The 16,688-nt window shown below is 45.1% G+C and overlaps 1 long non-coding RNA gene across 1 annotated transcript in view; it reads right to left on the minus strand.

Annotated features, from left to right (window-relative positions):
- Positions 1-3,505, minus strand: part of LOC122934396 — a 27,546-nt gene extending 24,041 nt beyond the window's left edge. The window contains exon 1 of the long non-coding RNA XR_006388661.1: positions 3,424-3,505. This is a non-coding gene — a long non-coding RNA (uncharacterized LOC122934396). The remainder of the gene's footprint in view (positions 1-3,423) is intronic.
- Between the last annotated feature and the right edge of the window lie 13,183 nt (positions 3,506-16,688).

Below are 16,688 nucleotides of genomic sequence, written 5' to 3' on the forward strand. Positions count from 1 at the left end.
ACCCCCATTTGCCAATAAAGAAATGTATACATGACCTACCAAAAACGTTAGGGACATTGGCGTAATTAGAAATGACTGGGTCCCACAGGAAAAAAATTTAATGGGCCCCCCCAGTTGTCCGGCACCTCTGACCAGCAGAGACCGTTGACTTCTTCCATAATACAGTCCAATTATCGTCCAATAGACAAGTCATGGAAATATATGTATACTGTAGTAGGATACTTTGACACTGTCTATTGGACGATAATTAAACTGTATTAGGGAAGAAGTCAAGGGTCTCTGCCGGTCAGAGGTGCCGGACAACTGGGGGGCCCATTAAAAAATTTCCTGTGGGGCTCAGTCATTTCTAATTACACCAGTGCCAGTAAGACAGACTGTTAGTACAGAATTTTTTTTCTTTAATGATCCGGGTTGGGGTTGGAAAGATGGGGGCTGGGGCAGTCTTACTGTATGAGCGGGCTGGCAGTGGCACAGGTCCGGATTGGCTGCGAGATGACGGTTTGGCTGGCGACACTGGCGAGGCGAGCGGGCAGCACAAGTCACTCTCAACTTCTTCCACGCGATACACTGGGCCAATCAGCAGCAGGATTTTTGCACACTCCTAATGCAGATTGGCCCAATGTGTGGTGCTGTACAGGCGCACAAGCCGAGGGAGCATCAGGCTGGGTCCTAGTGAGCGCGCAGTCAGTGAGAGTTCGGAGGGGGGGCCTTCAAGATAAGCCTGCAGTGGGGGCGGGGCCTTCCGTGCCCTCCGGGCCCCCCTGTGCCGCGGGCCCCATAGCAGTACCCTGCCTATATTGGCAGTACGCCACTGGAACAGACCCAGGTCGGAAAAACTAGAGACTTTAATCTAGCCTGCATTTAGTTAGTCAGATAGGGATCCTGGGTGAGGCAGGCTGCAAGGATTGTGCTGCAAGGATTCTGAAATTACCCAACACTAGGACCTACTAGTTATAAGTTTATAGTTCGCTCCTGGATCAACAAAGGACTTCACTGCAAACTTCAACTACTCCAGCGTCTGGGCATTTGTGGGGGAGCTTGGCTGCGAGCTGAACTACTTCACCATCAGACCATGTTCACACCACAGTTAGAGCAGCGGTTAGGACCCCTTGCCATGCTGAGAACCGTGACGTGGTGCATGTTGGGCTCCGATAAATCCATGACTGGAACATATTGGCAAAAGTCTCAGCTTTTAATACCTTTACTTATGTCTTGCCAGCATAGTCAGTGTTATATCTGTTTGGTGCATTTTCTCTCCGTGTATTACTCCAGCGTCTGGACTGGGAGTATTACGGACATGTGTCACAATGTCGTTTAGGAAGAAGAGAAGGAAAACTATTGTATAAACCTGTAAGATTGTTAGCTCTTGTGTTGCACCGCAGGCCGCCTATATCTTGCACCCCACACAATTGGTCCTGTTTCCTAGGGTAGTAAGCGGTACGGCGGGGCAGTGATAGTTGTGCCCGCAATAGGTAAGTTATCACAAGTGGTGTGTGTCGGCCATCTTGGGGTGCCGTGCTGTGCAGCACAGGGGTCTTGGCGTCCAGGCCGAGCATATGTAACTTTATTATATGTTCACTACATTTGAGATTGTGTTTAATACTTCTGTTCAATAAAGTTTCTGTTTTCATAAAAGCTGGTGTCGGTGTTGCTTTCCATGTTTGTGACTTCGCTGTATCCTGGGGAGCCCTCCCCTGTTCACGGTCTTACAACTGGAATATCGGTTAGGAGAGGCAAGAAGGAAGAGGTGCGAAGTCAGTACCAGGACCGCACATAGCCGGCACTTTAAAAAGAAATGCCTTTTCTTGTCCGTGTCTGCGGACAAGAATAGAACATGTTCTATTGTTTCCGGAATGTTAGTGCGGATGCGGAACGGAAGTGCGGATGAGGGCAGCACACAGTGTGCTGTCCGCATCTTTAGCGGCCCCATTGAAAATGAACGGATCCGGACCCATTTTGCGGACGTGTGAATGGACCCTTAAGGTGGCGGAATACTGTAGATGTCACTGTTATGTGGGGATACTGTCGATATCTTTTAACGACACACACAAACATTAAATCAAATAGATGAAATATACCCGAGCGAAGCCGAGTCCTTCTGCTAGTCACTTATATTCTGCATCTTTGCCAGTTTTGCAGGCTCCATCTCTATATATATAATTTTCTATCTACCTCACTATCTATCTATCTCTATCCATTATCTATCTATTATCTATCTCACTAACTATCTATCTATCCGTTATCTATCCATGTATCTATCTATCTATTATCTATCTATCCATTATCTATCTATCCATCTATCTATCTATTATCTATCCATCTATCTATCCATTATCTATCTATCTATCTATTATCTATCTATCCATTATATATCTATTATCTATCTATCTATCTATCTATATCTATCTCACTATCTATCTATCCATTATCTATCTATCTATTATCTATCTATCTATCTATCTATCTATCTATCCTCTATCTATCTATTATCTATCTATCCATTATCTATCTATTATCTATCTATCTATCTATCTATATCTATCTCACTATCTATCTATCCATTATCTATCTATCTATCTATCCATTATCTATCTATCTATCTATCTATCTATCTATCTATCTAACAAAGAATGGCAGCAGCACTGTCAGTGGTGAGAATGGGTGCAATCCCTCCTGGACTTTAGGCAAAAATCCATAGACAATATCCAAAAACAAATGATGAGTCAGCACTCCACTTGGATATCTATCTATCTATCTATCTATTATCTATCCATTATCTATCTCCTATCTATCTATTTCATATCTATTATCTATCTATCTATCGGTATCTCCTATCTATCTATCCATTTATCCCATACAGTGTCGGACTGGGGTACCTTGGGCCCATCAGTAAAATTCATTTTGGGGGCCCACCGTACAGATACATTCAAATATAATAAATATGTTTTTTTATATGAACATCGGCTGGTTGAGGTATATGTATGTATGTATGTATGTAGTGCAGTAAGTCTACTGTGTTCTGTGCCACCTGTGTAGGGGGTGGGAGACTAGGGGCCCTCCGGGGGATTCACCTGTACCCCTGTGGGCCAGTCCGAGCCTGATCCCATATCTATCTGTCTATCTCCCATCTATCTATCTATCTATCTATCTATCTATCTATCTATCCATTTATCCAATATCCATCCATCCTTACTGTTTACAGGGTATCGTTACTATCATGGGGCATTGTGGCTCTCATAGAGGCTATTGGTACTGTTATGGAGGTCATAATAACTGTCATGGGGGCATTGTGGTAGGCATGGGGCTATCATGGCTGTTATAGAGGGCATTGTGGGTATTATGAAGTGCATTCTAGCTGTCGCGGTGGACATTGTGGTATGCATCGTAACAGCGGCTGCTGTGCGCCGCTGTTCCCCTGCTTACCGCCGTGGTCCCGGCACCGTGTTCAGCGTGATCTTCTGCCAGTGTTTCTTTTCAGCCCTGGCCACAGCATGCTTGCTTCTTGTTTCCTGCAGCATTTCCTTAAGTGTCGGCAGGCGTCACTTCCTGTGTTTTATGGGTTGGATCATGTGACCCCCACCAACCAATCCTAGTCCTCCTGAACATATATAAGTCGCTCAGCCCCCTTCCCAGATGCCTCAGTGTTAAGGTCATTGTGTCCTGCTAAGGATCCTGATATCTGCTTGTGTTTCTGGACTCTGCGATGTTTGATCCCTGCCTGCTTGCCTCTTAAATGTCTGCAATCGGCATTACTGCTGGTTGCGGACATGAGCCTCAGGTGTCTGCTGAAAAAAGCAGATGGCCATGGCACCCACAGCGGGCAGGAGCGGGCACCATCTTTAAACACCCGCCCAGCGCCGTACATGTACGGCGCTGGGCGTGAAAGGGTTAAAGGGGTTGTGCCACAAACATATTCTACCTTTTTCAAATCAGCAGCTGTATCTGAATACTTTTGTAATTGTATATAATTAAAAATTTAGTATAACCGCTGAGCTATTCAATAAAATGTATCTGTATAGCGCCACCTTCTGTTTGCTCTTTTCCTTATTTCTTGTCCATCTCACTGAGGTGGTCAGACACGCTCAGAATAAATCTGCCACCAGCCATTTGTTCTGTTCGAAGCTGTGTCAGTTACGGGGAAAGACCTTCAGGAGAAAGGACACGCTCCGTGAGCTGCCAGTAAGAGAATGTAGCGGAACAATTGGAGCAATGAATGGGGAGATCTCTGGATCCATGTGAGGTACAGGGCTGGTTCTAGCTTTGTTAGAAAGAGATTGTCATGTACTATATGATGTCCGATTTTCATTTTTTACATCAATCATGGGATACCCCTTTAAGATGTTAGAAAAACTGCAAAGCTAAAAAAAACAACTCAATTATTTTTCTAAAAAAAATAAATTATCAAATAAAAGCAACATCTAAAAGTTAAAATCGAGGGGCACATTTATTAAGACCAGCGGTTTAGACACCGGTCTTAAAAAGCCCTATAGCTGGTGGTGGATCCACCAAAGTTATGAAGAGGTGCAGGCTTCTACATAACTTTGGTGTATCCACCGCTTATTCTAAATGTAAGAGAGCTTCTGAGCTGTCTTTCATTTAGACCATTTGCTGCGCGTAAACCAGGCGTAGAACCGCCCATGCCGCACCTACTTTTTTAGACCTGGGTGAACGAGAAAGAAGTCGCACTGTGGCGTGTGACAGAATCTGCACCAGATATTCGCAATGAAAAACTGGCCTAGTTGCCCAAAGCAACCAATCAGATTGATCCTTAGATTTTCCAAATGAGCTCTGAAAAATGAAGGATTGGGGAATCTGATGGTTTGCTGTAGGCAATCTCCCCCAAAGTGTTTTTAACAGTATAAAATGTATTGGTTGATGCAATATGCCTAATTTTTATTTTTGTAAAAAAGGAAGCCATGCATTGTTTGGTACTGAATCCCTGGATGACACCAATCAAAGCTCATCAGGCAGGTGGAAAATCAATGTGGATTGTTTTAAAACTACAAATGTAGATTAGGCAGGATCAGACTACACAGGGTTTGTTTGTAGTCTGTTACAATGGAGACATATAGATCTGTATAAAATCTGTAAAAATCTGTGTCTCTAAACGAGATAGACGAGGCGGCAAGTCATAATGAGATGGTTATTATGGGGGACTTCAACTACCCAGATATAGACTGGGAAACTGAAAGCTGTACATCTCATAAAGGAAACAGGTTCTTGACAATAACCAAAGACAATTACCTTTCCCAACTGGTTCAGGACCCGACAAGAGGGACGGCCATACTGGACTTAGTATTAACCAATAGACCTGACAGAACAACAGACGTGCAGGTCGGGGGACACCTGGAAAATAGTGACCATAAAGTAATAACCTTCCACTTATCCTTCAAACGAGCGTTCCCTTACGTCCTACCAGCAGCACAGATGGGGTTAACTGCCCCTGTGGACTGCTAGGACCGGCGGAATTTTTAATGAGCCCAAGAACCAATAAACGATCTTCAGCTCCCTGAAAGGGAGGAGATCGTCCCCCAGCCCACCGTGTTTTTTTCTGTCCTTTGGACAGGTGGACTGGCGTGTTGCTCCCCCTCAGGAGCTGAAGAGTGCTGAGGGGCTCTGTTTTTCTTAAATCTAAGGAAACCACCCCTTTTGTTGCTGTTTGCCTTTATTTTAGGTGTAATCGCGGCTATTTTTGTACAGGGTACCGTCGGGGGGGTGGCTCCCCTCCCCTCTTCTATCTCGCCTGGATTTCGGCGTCTCTGCGGTGTCCCGTTCTCTCCTTGCCGCATGTGTGCAGCGCCGTGGGCGCCGCCATCTTCCGGAAGTGACGCGCACCAGCTGCGCTACGTTGCTTCCGTTTTTTTTCTTATCTCCGATGCAGTGGGGTTTTCTTCTCACTGCTCGGTTGTTCTTCTCCTTATAACATCCTGAATTGTCAGGATAGCTTGGGGAGACATATAGGGTCAAGCTGAGCCTCATTTAGGCTCTTTTACTTCTCTGGGCTTGTCCCGATCGAGGCCCCGCCCAGGGTGCGGGGCTTCCTTTTTTGAAGCGCCCAGAGCCTGTCATTCAGTGCTCTGGTTGCATCGCTTTCACAAGCTAGCTCCAGAGTTCCCTGTGCTTTGATATATTATCTAGATATATTGATTGGCTTGGGTATTTTTCTTCACAGCTCTATTTTGCTTCAGTGCTGGTGGGTGCCCATATGGTCTCGTTTCACCTCCTCCTGGTGTTTGTAGGTGTTATGACCTGTTTTTTATTTTTCTTTACAGTTATGGCTTCCCCCAGAGATTCTGATCAGCGGAAGTCCGGCGCCAAAAGGAAGCATTTGGCCTGTTACGATTGTAACACACCTTTGGACGACAACTGCCCTTACTCAAGGTGTGAAAGTTGTCGCACACAGGCATCCACGGAACCCACGATGCAAGAGATGTTCCAGTGGACGAAAACTTACGTGGATGATTCCATTAAAGGAGTAGTGCGCCTGCTTAATGAGAGGCTACCAGGATCCTCTCAGACTCCCATGGAAGTGGCTGCACCAGTCGAGAGACCTACCCCCTGTTCGGTGGGGTCATCTTCTGAGGAAGAAGAATTAACTTCTTGTTTTTTTCCGCCGGAGAAAACGCAGAAGTTGCTGAAGTCCATCAGGTCGGGGGACCAGGATGTTGACATGGGGGAGTCCTCTGATCCCGCCGGATGGACACAGCGTGTCTTTAGAGCGGATGAGACCCTTCTCTCTGTGATGCGCACAGAGTGGAGAAAGCCTGAAAAAGGTCCAGTCCTCACCAGGAAATTCAAGCTTATGTACCCAATAGCTAAAACCTTGGTGGAATCGTGGGGTTCTGTTCCCAAGGTGGACATGGCAATAGCCAAGTTGTCCAGGCGCACTCTGGTCCCTGAAGACGATGGGTCTAGCCTGCAGGACCCTCTAGACCGGAGGGCAGAGTGCACCCTTAGAAGGGGTTACGCGGCGGCTGCTGCCTCCGCATCGACATCCATTGTGGCCACTGAAGTAGCCTCCTTCTTACGCTCCAAACTTAATCAGATCCAGACAGACGTGGACCAGAGCGTTTCTAGAGACGACATCTTGACAGCTTTTAAGTCAGTCAATCTGGCCATGAATTTCTTGTGTGATTCCACCCAGATGCAGTTGAAACTGGCCGCCAAAACAATGGCTCTAGTTTCGGCTGCCCGCAGACCACTATGGCTGAAGCCGTGGATCGCGGACAACGCGTCCAAATTTAATCTATGTGGGCTCCCCTTCGAGCCGGATAGGCTGTTCGGGTCCGAATTGGACAGAATCATAGAGGGACTCTCCGACAAGAAAGGGAAGAGTCTCCCCCAGCAGCCCTTTCGGGGACGCCCCAGACAGGATAAAAAAGGCGGAGACCGTTCAGGGCAGCAGGCTAAGCGCAGAGATTGGGGGGGGCCGTCTCGTAGATTCTCGAGACGCTCCCGCAAACCCACCAGGGAGGCGAAACCCTCCTGACTATGGGCCTCCCCGAGGCTCTTGGATAAGCCCTGCTACCCCCGCAGTATCTCCTCTAGACTTTCCCGTACCCCTCCCCCAGATTCCCGTGGGGGGGCCGTCTCTCCCACTTCAAAGACTTTTGGGCCCAGCAGATTGCAGACCCCTGGGTTCAGGATATAATTTCTGCCGGTTACCGGGTAGATCTCATCTCCCCCCCCCCCCAGAGAGATTCATCGCCACGCGAAACTTCGGGTCTGCCAAACAAAAGATCCTAGAGTCTTATATTCAGGACTATATCTCCAAGGGAGCCCTGGAGGAGGTGCCGGCAGGGGAGAGAGGCCTAGGGATTTATTCTCCAGTGTTCCTGGTTCCCAAGAAGACCGGGGATCTCCGGATGATCATGGACTTGAGATTCCTCAATCGATTTATAAGGAAAACCAGGTTTCGTATGGAAACCATAAGGTCAGTCAGCCATATCCTCAACTCTGGGGACGTCATGGCTACTCTGGACCTCAAGGATGCGTACCTTCACATCCCGATCCATTCCACTTCCCGGAAGTTCCTCAGGATCGCGGTCCAGATTTTAGGGGTTCGCAGGCACTTTCAGTTCGCCGCGCTTCCCTTCGGAATCTCTTCTGCCCCCCTTATCTTCACCAAGGTGGTGGTGTCGGTGGTGGCAGCTTTGAGACTTTAAGGACTGACTATTATTCCCTATCTGGACGATTGGCTTTTCATAGCCTCTTCAGTTCCGATCCTTACCCACCATCTTCAGATTGCAATCTCTTTTCTCCTCCGCCTGGGCTGGATCATCAACTGGCAGAAGTCGAATGTGAGCCCATCGACTTCAATCCATTATCTAGGATTCGTGGTCGACTCTGTGGAGATGTCCCTCCGGTTGACTCTAGAAAGGAGAGCGTGGATTCAGGACCTGGCAAAGGTCCTTTATGTCCCTCGTCGAGTCTCCATCCGGACTCTCATGAAGATGCTGGGGCTCATGTCAGCGGCTGCGGACGCAGTCCCTTGGGCACTATGGCACCTCCGTCCTCTTCAGTCGGAGGTCTTACGCTTATGGAACGGCAGCCCTGCGGGGCTAGATTCCCTGTGCTCCCTGTCCGGTCAAACCCGGAATTCCCTCAGATGGTGGTTTCGGCTACCAGCAGGGAAGTCTATGACCCAACCAGCTTGGCTCATATTGACTACGGACGCGTCCCTTGTAGGCTGGGGCGCTCACCTAGACGGATCCCCAGTACAGGGATCTTGGTCTCCCCTGGAGCGGCGTCTCTCTTCCAATCTTCGCGAGATGCGAACTATCCGGCTAGCCCTCCTTCACTTCGCCCCTCAGATCCGGGGCAAAGCTGTGAAAGTCCAGTCAGACAATATGACTGCAGTTCTCTATATAAACAAGCAGGGAGGCACAAGATCATTGCCCCTTCTTTCAGAGATCGGGGTAATTCTTCGGTGGGCAGAGTCAAACCTTTCCCATCTATCTGCCACTCATATTCGAGGCTCCCTCAATATTATAGCGGACCGCCTAAGTCGAGGATTACCGACCATGGAGTGGTCTCTGCACCCGGAGATCTTCAGGCAGTTAGTTCACAGATGGGGTATGCCAGAGGTGGATCTCATGGCAACCAGGTTCAACGCCAAGGTTCTGAGGTTCTGTTCCCTATACAGGGAAGACAACCCCCTGGCGATAGATGCTCTGTCGATACCGTGGAGGTTCAGGCTGGCTTACATCTTCCCTCCGTTTTCCATGATACCAAGGGTATTGACGAAAATCCGTCAGGATCAGGCCTCGGTAATAGCCATCATACCGTTCTGGCCCAAGAGATCCTGGTTTACCAAGCTCATTCAGATGAGTCGGGGACAATACTGGAGACTCCCCCCGGAGCAGACCCTGGTGTCGTGGGACACTCACCTCTGCCCAGATCTGCACAGGTTCAACCTGACAGCCTGGAGGTTGATCAGTCCCTTCCCAACATAGAAGGGCTTTCCGAGTCGGTCCTGAGAACTTTGTCGCATTCCCGAGCAGAGTCTACGAAGAAGGCCTACTCCAGGATCATGAGAATCTTCATGTCATGGTGTGATTCCAAACAGGTGGCGTCTGCAGATCCGCCCCTTCCTGCGATATTACAATTTCTTCAAGATGGATTAGATAAAGGTCTTTCTCCAGCTACCTTGAAGGTACAGATTTGTGCCATCTCGGCCTGTCTTAACAGGCCACATTCTCGGGACCCACTCATCAAACGCTTCCTTAAGGGAGCTGAAAGACTAAAGCCTACTATACTGAAACCTATTCCCCAGTGGGATCTTTCAGTAGTGCTCAGGGGGCTAGCATCTCCCCCCTTCGAGCCATTGGAGGAGGTGGGATTCAGATTTTTGACTTTAAAGATGGTTTTTCTTCTGGCTGTAGCTTCAGCCAAAAGAATCTCTGAATTGCAGGCTTTTTCCGCAATTCACCCTTACATCATTTTTCTGCAGGACAGAGTACTCCTGAAGTTTTTACCCTACTTCAGGCCTAAGGTTCCAACCTTCCAAAATATCAACCAGGTAATCTCTTTACCAGTTTTGTTTTCAGCCTCCTCCTCGGATACTCCAGCTAGAGACCCGCTGGACATTTCTAGATGCCTCCAGGTCTATGTGGATAGATCCAGAGAGTTCAGGATAGACGAGAATCTCCTCATCCTGTTTGCCGGTAAGTCTAAAGGCCGTAAAGCGTCTAAAGCTACCATTAGTCGCTGGATCAAGGAAGCCATCAGGGAGGCCTTCGTCTCCCAATCCCTAGATCCTCCGGAGTTTGTGATAGCCCATTCTACTAGGGCTGTCTCCACCTCTGTTGCGGAGAGAAGACTTCTCCCCTTAGAGTTGATCTGTAAGGCGGCTTCCTGGAGTTCTGAGTCAACCTTCATCTCCCATTATAGGATAGATGCTAGGATGGCAGAGTTTTCGGCCTTTGGGCAGACAGTTCTTAGTTCTGCCAGGCATGAGGACCCTCCCTAGGGGATTCTTCTTGCTATCTCCCCATCTGTGCTGCTGGTAGGACGTAAGGGAATCGTTAATTTCTAACGATAATTTGTTTTCCCTTAGTCCTAACAGCAGCACACAAATATCCCACCCTAAGTACATTATGCTTGTTAAAAACACGGTGGGCTGGGGGACGATCTCCTCCCTTTCAGGGAGCTGAAGATCGTTTATTGGTTCTTGGGCTCATTAAAAATTCCGCCGGTCCTACCAGTCCACAGGGGCAGTTAACCCCATCTGTGCTGCTGTTAGGACTAAGGGAAAACAAATTATCGTTAGAAATTAACGATTTCTACAGGGAGGAACAAAAATACCAAACTTCAAAAAAGCAAACTTTAGCCAACTAAGAGAGGCCATAGGCCTAACTAACTGGGACAAAGTCCTCAAAAATAAAAATACAGCCACAAAATGGGATATTTTTAAAAGCATCCTAAAATCTAATTTTGATAGGTACATACCTTATAGGAATAAAAAGTTAAGGAACAATAAGAAACCAATGTGGATAAATAGAACTGTAAAGAAGGCAATAAATGACAAAAAGAAAGCATTTAAATCACTAAAACAGGAGGGTGATGAGGAAGCACTGAAAAACTATAAGGGAAAAAAATTGAATATGTAAAAAACTAGAGACCGAGAGATTAATTGCCAAAGAGAGCAAAACTAACCCTAAAATGTTCTTCAAATATATAGATGGTAAAAAGTATAAATCTGAAGGTGTCGGCTCTCTATAGAGAAATTAGGGAAGTTGCAGAGAGCGACGAGGAGAAAGCTATTAAATATTTTTTTCTCCACTGTATTCACTGAGGAAAATAAACTGTCAGATGCTGAATGTAAAAGTAAATTCCCCATTAAAAGTGCCCTTTCTGACCCAGGAAGAAGTACATCAGCGACTTAAACAGATTAAAATAGACAAAACGCCAGGGCCAGATGGCATACATCCCTGTATCCTAGGAGAATTAAGTAATGTCATAGCCAGACCCTTATTTCTGATATTTACAGACTCTATACTGACAGGGAGTGTTCCACAGGATTGGCGCAAAGCAAATGTAGCGCCAATATTTAAAAAGGGTGCAAAAACAGACCCCGGAAACTATAGGCCGGTAAGTTTAACATCTGTTGTGGGTAAACTGTTTGAAGGTTTTTTAAGAGATGCTATCTTGGAGGATCTCAATGAAAACAAGCAAATAACATCATATCAGCATGGCTTCATGAGGGATCGGTCATGTCAAACTAGGAGGTAAGTTCTAGACTTGACAGCGGCAAATCAATGGATGTTGTATATCTGGACTTCTCCAAAGTATTTGACACTGTACCACATAAAAGGTTAGTATATAAAATGAGAATGCTCGGACTGGGAGAAAACATCTGTATGTGGGTAAGTAACTGGCTCAATGATAGAAAACAGAGGGTGGTTATTAATGGTACACTATCAGATTGGGTCACTGTCACTAGTGGGGTACCTCATGGGTCAGTATTAGGCCCTATTCTCTTAAATATATTTATTAATGATCTTGTAGAAGGCTTGCATAGTAAAATATAAATTTTCACTAAACTGTGTAAAGTAATTAACACTGATGAGGACAGTATACAACTACAGAGGGATCTGGATAGATTGGAGGCTTGGGCAGATAAGTGGCAGATGAGGTTTAACACTGACAAATATAAAGTTATGCACATGGGAAGGAATAATGCAAGTCACCCGTACATACTAAATGGTAAAACACTCGGTAACACTGACATGGAAAAGGATCTAGGAATTTTAATAAACAGCAAACTAAGCTGCAAAAAACTGTGTCAGTCAGCTGCTGCCAAGGCCAATAAGATAATGGGTTGCATCAAAAAGGGCATAGATGCCCGGGATAAGAACATAGTCCTACCACTTTACAAATCGCTGGTCAGAAAACACATGGAGTACAGTGTACAGTTCTGGGCTCCTGTGAACAAGGCAGATATCGCAGAGCTGGAGAGGGTCCAGAGGAGGGCAACTAAAGTAATAACTGGAATGGGGCAACTACACTACCCTGAAAGATTAAATTAGGGTTATTCACTTTAGAAAAAAGAAGACTGAGGGGAGATCTAATTGCTATGTATAAATATATCAGGGGTTAGTACAGAGATCTCTCCCATCATCTATTTATCTCCAGGACTGTGACTGTGACAAGGGGACATCCTCTGCGTCTGGAGGAAAGAAGGTTTGTACACAAACATAGAAGAGGATTCTTTACGGTAAGAGCAGTGAGACTATGGAGCTCTCTGCCTGAGGAGGTGGTGATGGTGAGTACAATAAAGGAATTCAGGAGGGGCCTGGATGTATTTCTGGAGCGTAATAATATTACAGGCTATAGCTACTAGAGAGGGGTCGTTGATCCAGGGAGTTATTCTGATTGCCTTATTGGAGTCGGGAAGGAATTTTTTCCCCCCTTAAGTGTGGAAAATTGGCTTGTACCTCCCAGTTTTTTTTTTGCCTTCCTCTGGATCAACTTGCAGGATGACAGGCCGAACTGGATGGACAAATGTCTTTTTTCTGCCTTATGTACTATGTTACATTTTGAATATTTTTAATCAAGAATATTTATAAACTTGCTTAAGATGTTACTATTCCTCTCCCTGGCGCATGTGCAAACTCCTGAATCTACCCCAACTGCGCATGCGCCAGGGAAAGAAATACTTCTGTCCCAGTCCACAGTGGAAGTGATGTCCTGTCCATAGCTTATGTCAGAAACCTGGTAAAGGATGCAACCTCAGCGGTAGCAGGATTTTCAGAAGAGAAGCGTCATGTCACCGGGGTCCAGAGAGGCTGATCCACACAATTTCGGAGCTGTAAGTATACTAGAAACGTTCTCCTACAGGGGTGTTATGTGTAACTAAGGTGGGTTGCGGGTCTACTAAGTGATGGAAAACCTTTTTATTTTATATGTATTGGAGCAATGAAAATGATTGCAGTGGTAAATACAGCTTCCATAGACAAATCATTTTACACAAACAAAGGTTTCCCTTAAAGGGGTATTCCGACCACAAGAATATATGACTTACCCACTGGATAGGTGATAAATGCTAGATAGGTGGGGGTTGGATTTCTGTCCCATCGGTGTAATGCACCCTCCATTCAAATTCCTTCTAGTGGCGTTTTTGCAGCTGAGGGGTTTGGGGGACTAGGATGCCATTTTCTGGCAATCAGGGTCTTATCAATCAGACTCCTACCAATCTAGCATTTACCCCTTATACAGTGAGAAGGTGCTGAAACGCCTCTGACTAGAATACCTTTTAATGGTCCATTCACACTTCCGCATTTTTCTTTTCCAGATTTAGGGCTCGTTCAGACGGCAAAAATGCGAATCCGTTTTTTTGCGGACAGTTCAGCATGTCCTAAAAAAAATACAGCAGGCTCAGGGATCAGTGCATTGGTGGCCGGGGCCTGGCCTCAGTGTTCACGGTGACCGTGTGCAGGATCCGTTCTGCACTTGGAGGAGATAAGGCTCACCCTAGCGTTGACATTTGCACAGGGGTGTGTAGACTTTTTATATCCACTGTTTATACACTAAAGTGAGTTGGCATTTGTCATGAAGAAGCATAGAATATGTGCAAATGGGCATATAAACTACTGTATTACTAAAATGTACACTATCTATGCTGTTCCAGGACATATGGCCACTCACTGACCATAAATATGAAACATTTTAATAGATTGATATACTCACAATTTTTTATTTTTTCTGTGTAGAAGCTGAAGACCACGGTGTGGGTACTAACTGTATTGCCATCTCCTCCCATGACCAGTCCTTTTGGACACGGTCATGATACACCTCTGACCGGGTGTCCTATAGGGATGGGCACTCTTGTATAATTACTATCATTTTTTCCACATCAAAAGAGGACATTTTTAAAGACTGTACTCTGTTTTCTGCCTTTCTCTACTCTGCTTTCCTGGGTTCTGAATGTCACAGGGGGCAGGCCTATTTTTTTCTATTTCCTGCGGATCCGCAATTGCAGATGACATGCAAATGACATATTGCAGCTTTCCGCATGTCACCTGCATTTTTGCGGACCCATTGACTACAAAGGGACTACGGACCGCAATTTGCGGACTATAGTTGCATTTTTAAAAAGCAGACACCTGGGGCTAATGTATGTGATCGCTGATAATGTGGATTGCACACATATGACCCCAAATGTGACCACCGCATCTGGGATCTCAAAAACAGCCATGCAACTGCTCCCCCTAGTGAGGATGGGGGAAGCCGGATACTGTGGGCAGCAGTGTCCTCCTGAATAATCCAAACACAGCTGCGGCAGTGTCCTCCTGGATGATCGGAGGCTGCCGCAGCTATGTTCCTATGAAGACCCTGTGTAGAAAAGGGAATGTCAGGGAAGAGAGCTGAGGCTGGGTGTTCCTGGCTGTGCCTTCTAGCTGCTGTTTGTATTTTTGTTCAGTGTAGTTACAAATCTGTGTCAGAGCATCTCCAGACAGTTAAAATTTTTACATTTATTATTTATTTATTTTTTGGGGGATGGGGCAATATATGCAATATATGTGTCTTACAATTAAAAGGGTAGTGTTTTAAATCTCTGAGAGAAATCATGAAATACTAGTCTGAAATCTGTGTCGGTGCATCTCCAGACAGTGCAAGTTTTTGGCAAAGGGTTTAGGAAAATAGCAATATACCTGTGTCTTACAATACAGAGGGTAGCGATTTAATTTTCTGAGTGATAACGTGAAATACTAGTCCAAAATCTGTGTCATGGCATCTCCAGACAGTTGACCTTTTTTTGTTGTGGGTTTGGGAAGATAACTATATATGTGTGTCTTACAATACAGAGGGTAGTGTTTTAAATGTCTCAGTGATAATGTGAAATACAAATTTGTGTCAGGGCAACTCCAGACAGTTCAAGTGGTGGTGGTGGGGGAATAATGTCATAGTAGGTTGACACCTTTTTATGAATTTGCATATTAAACCCCTTAATGACCGGGCTCATTTTCACCTTAAGGACCAGGCCACTTTTTGCAAATCTGACCAGTGTCACTTTATGTCGAGATTGTAAATGCTTTTACATATCCAAGCCATTCTGAGATTGTTTTCTCGTCACATATTGTACTTCATGACAGTGGTAAAATTAAGTCAAAAATGTTAATTTTTATTTATAAAAAAAATACCAAATTTACCAGAAATTTTGAAAAATTTCCAAATTTCAATTTCTCTACTTTTATAATAGATAATAATACCTCCAAAAATAGTTATTACTTTACATTCCCCATATGTCTACTTCATGTTTGGATCATTTTGTAAATTATATTTTATTTTTTGGGGACGTTAGAAGGCTTAGAAGTTTATAAGCAAATCTTAACATTTTTCAGAAAATTTCCAAATCCACTTTTTAAGGAGCAGTTCAGGTCTGAAGTCACTTTGTGAGGCTTACATAATAGAAACCACCCAAAAATGACCCCATTTTAGAAACTACACCCCACAAGGTATTCCAAACTGATTTTACCCTTTAGGTGTTCCACAAGAATTAATGAAAAATGGAGATGAAATTTCAGAATTTCACTTTTTTTTACAGATTTTCTATTTTAATCATTTTTTTTTTCCGCTAACAGAGCAAGGGTCAACAGCCAAACAAAACTTAATATTTATTGCCCTGATTTCATCTCCATTTGCCATTAACTCTTGTGGAACACCTAAAGCAGGCACGCTCAACCTGCGGCCCTCCAGCTATTGCAAAACTACAACTCCCATCATTCCTGGACAGCCTACAGCTTTCAGCCTACAGAAGGGCATGGTGGGAGTTGTAGTTTTACAACAACTGGAGGGCCGCAGGTTGAGCATCCCTGATCTAAAGGGTTAACAAAGTTTGCAAAATCAGTTTTGAATACCTTGAGGGGTGTAGTTAAATGGGGTCACTTTTTTGGAGTTTCTACTCTAGGGGTGCATCAGGGGGGCTTCAAATGGGACTTGGTGTAAAATAAAAACAGTCCAGCAAAAACTGCCTTTCAAAAAACATACAGCATTTCTTTCCTTCTGCACCCTGCCGTGTGGCCATACAGTAGTTTATGACCATATATGGGGCATTTCTGTAAACTACAGAATCAGGGCAATAAATATTAAGTTTTGTTTGGCTGTTAACCCTTGCTTTGTTACTGGAAAAAATTGATTAAAATTGAAAATTTGCCCAAAAATAGCTGTTTTGGCACCGTTTTTAT

This window comes from Bufo gargarizans, chromosome 4 (assembly GCF_014858855.1).
Source record: "Bufo gargarizans isolate SCDJY-AF-19 chromosome 4, ASM1485885v1, whole genome shotgun sequence".
In the NCBI taxonomy this organism is placed as follows: domain Eukaryota; kingdom Metazoa; phylum Chordata; class Amphibia; order Anura; family Bufonidae; genus Bufo; species Bufo gargarizans.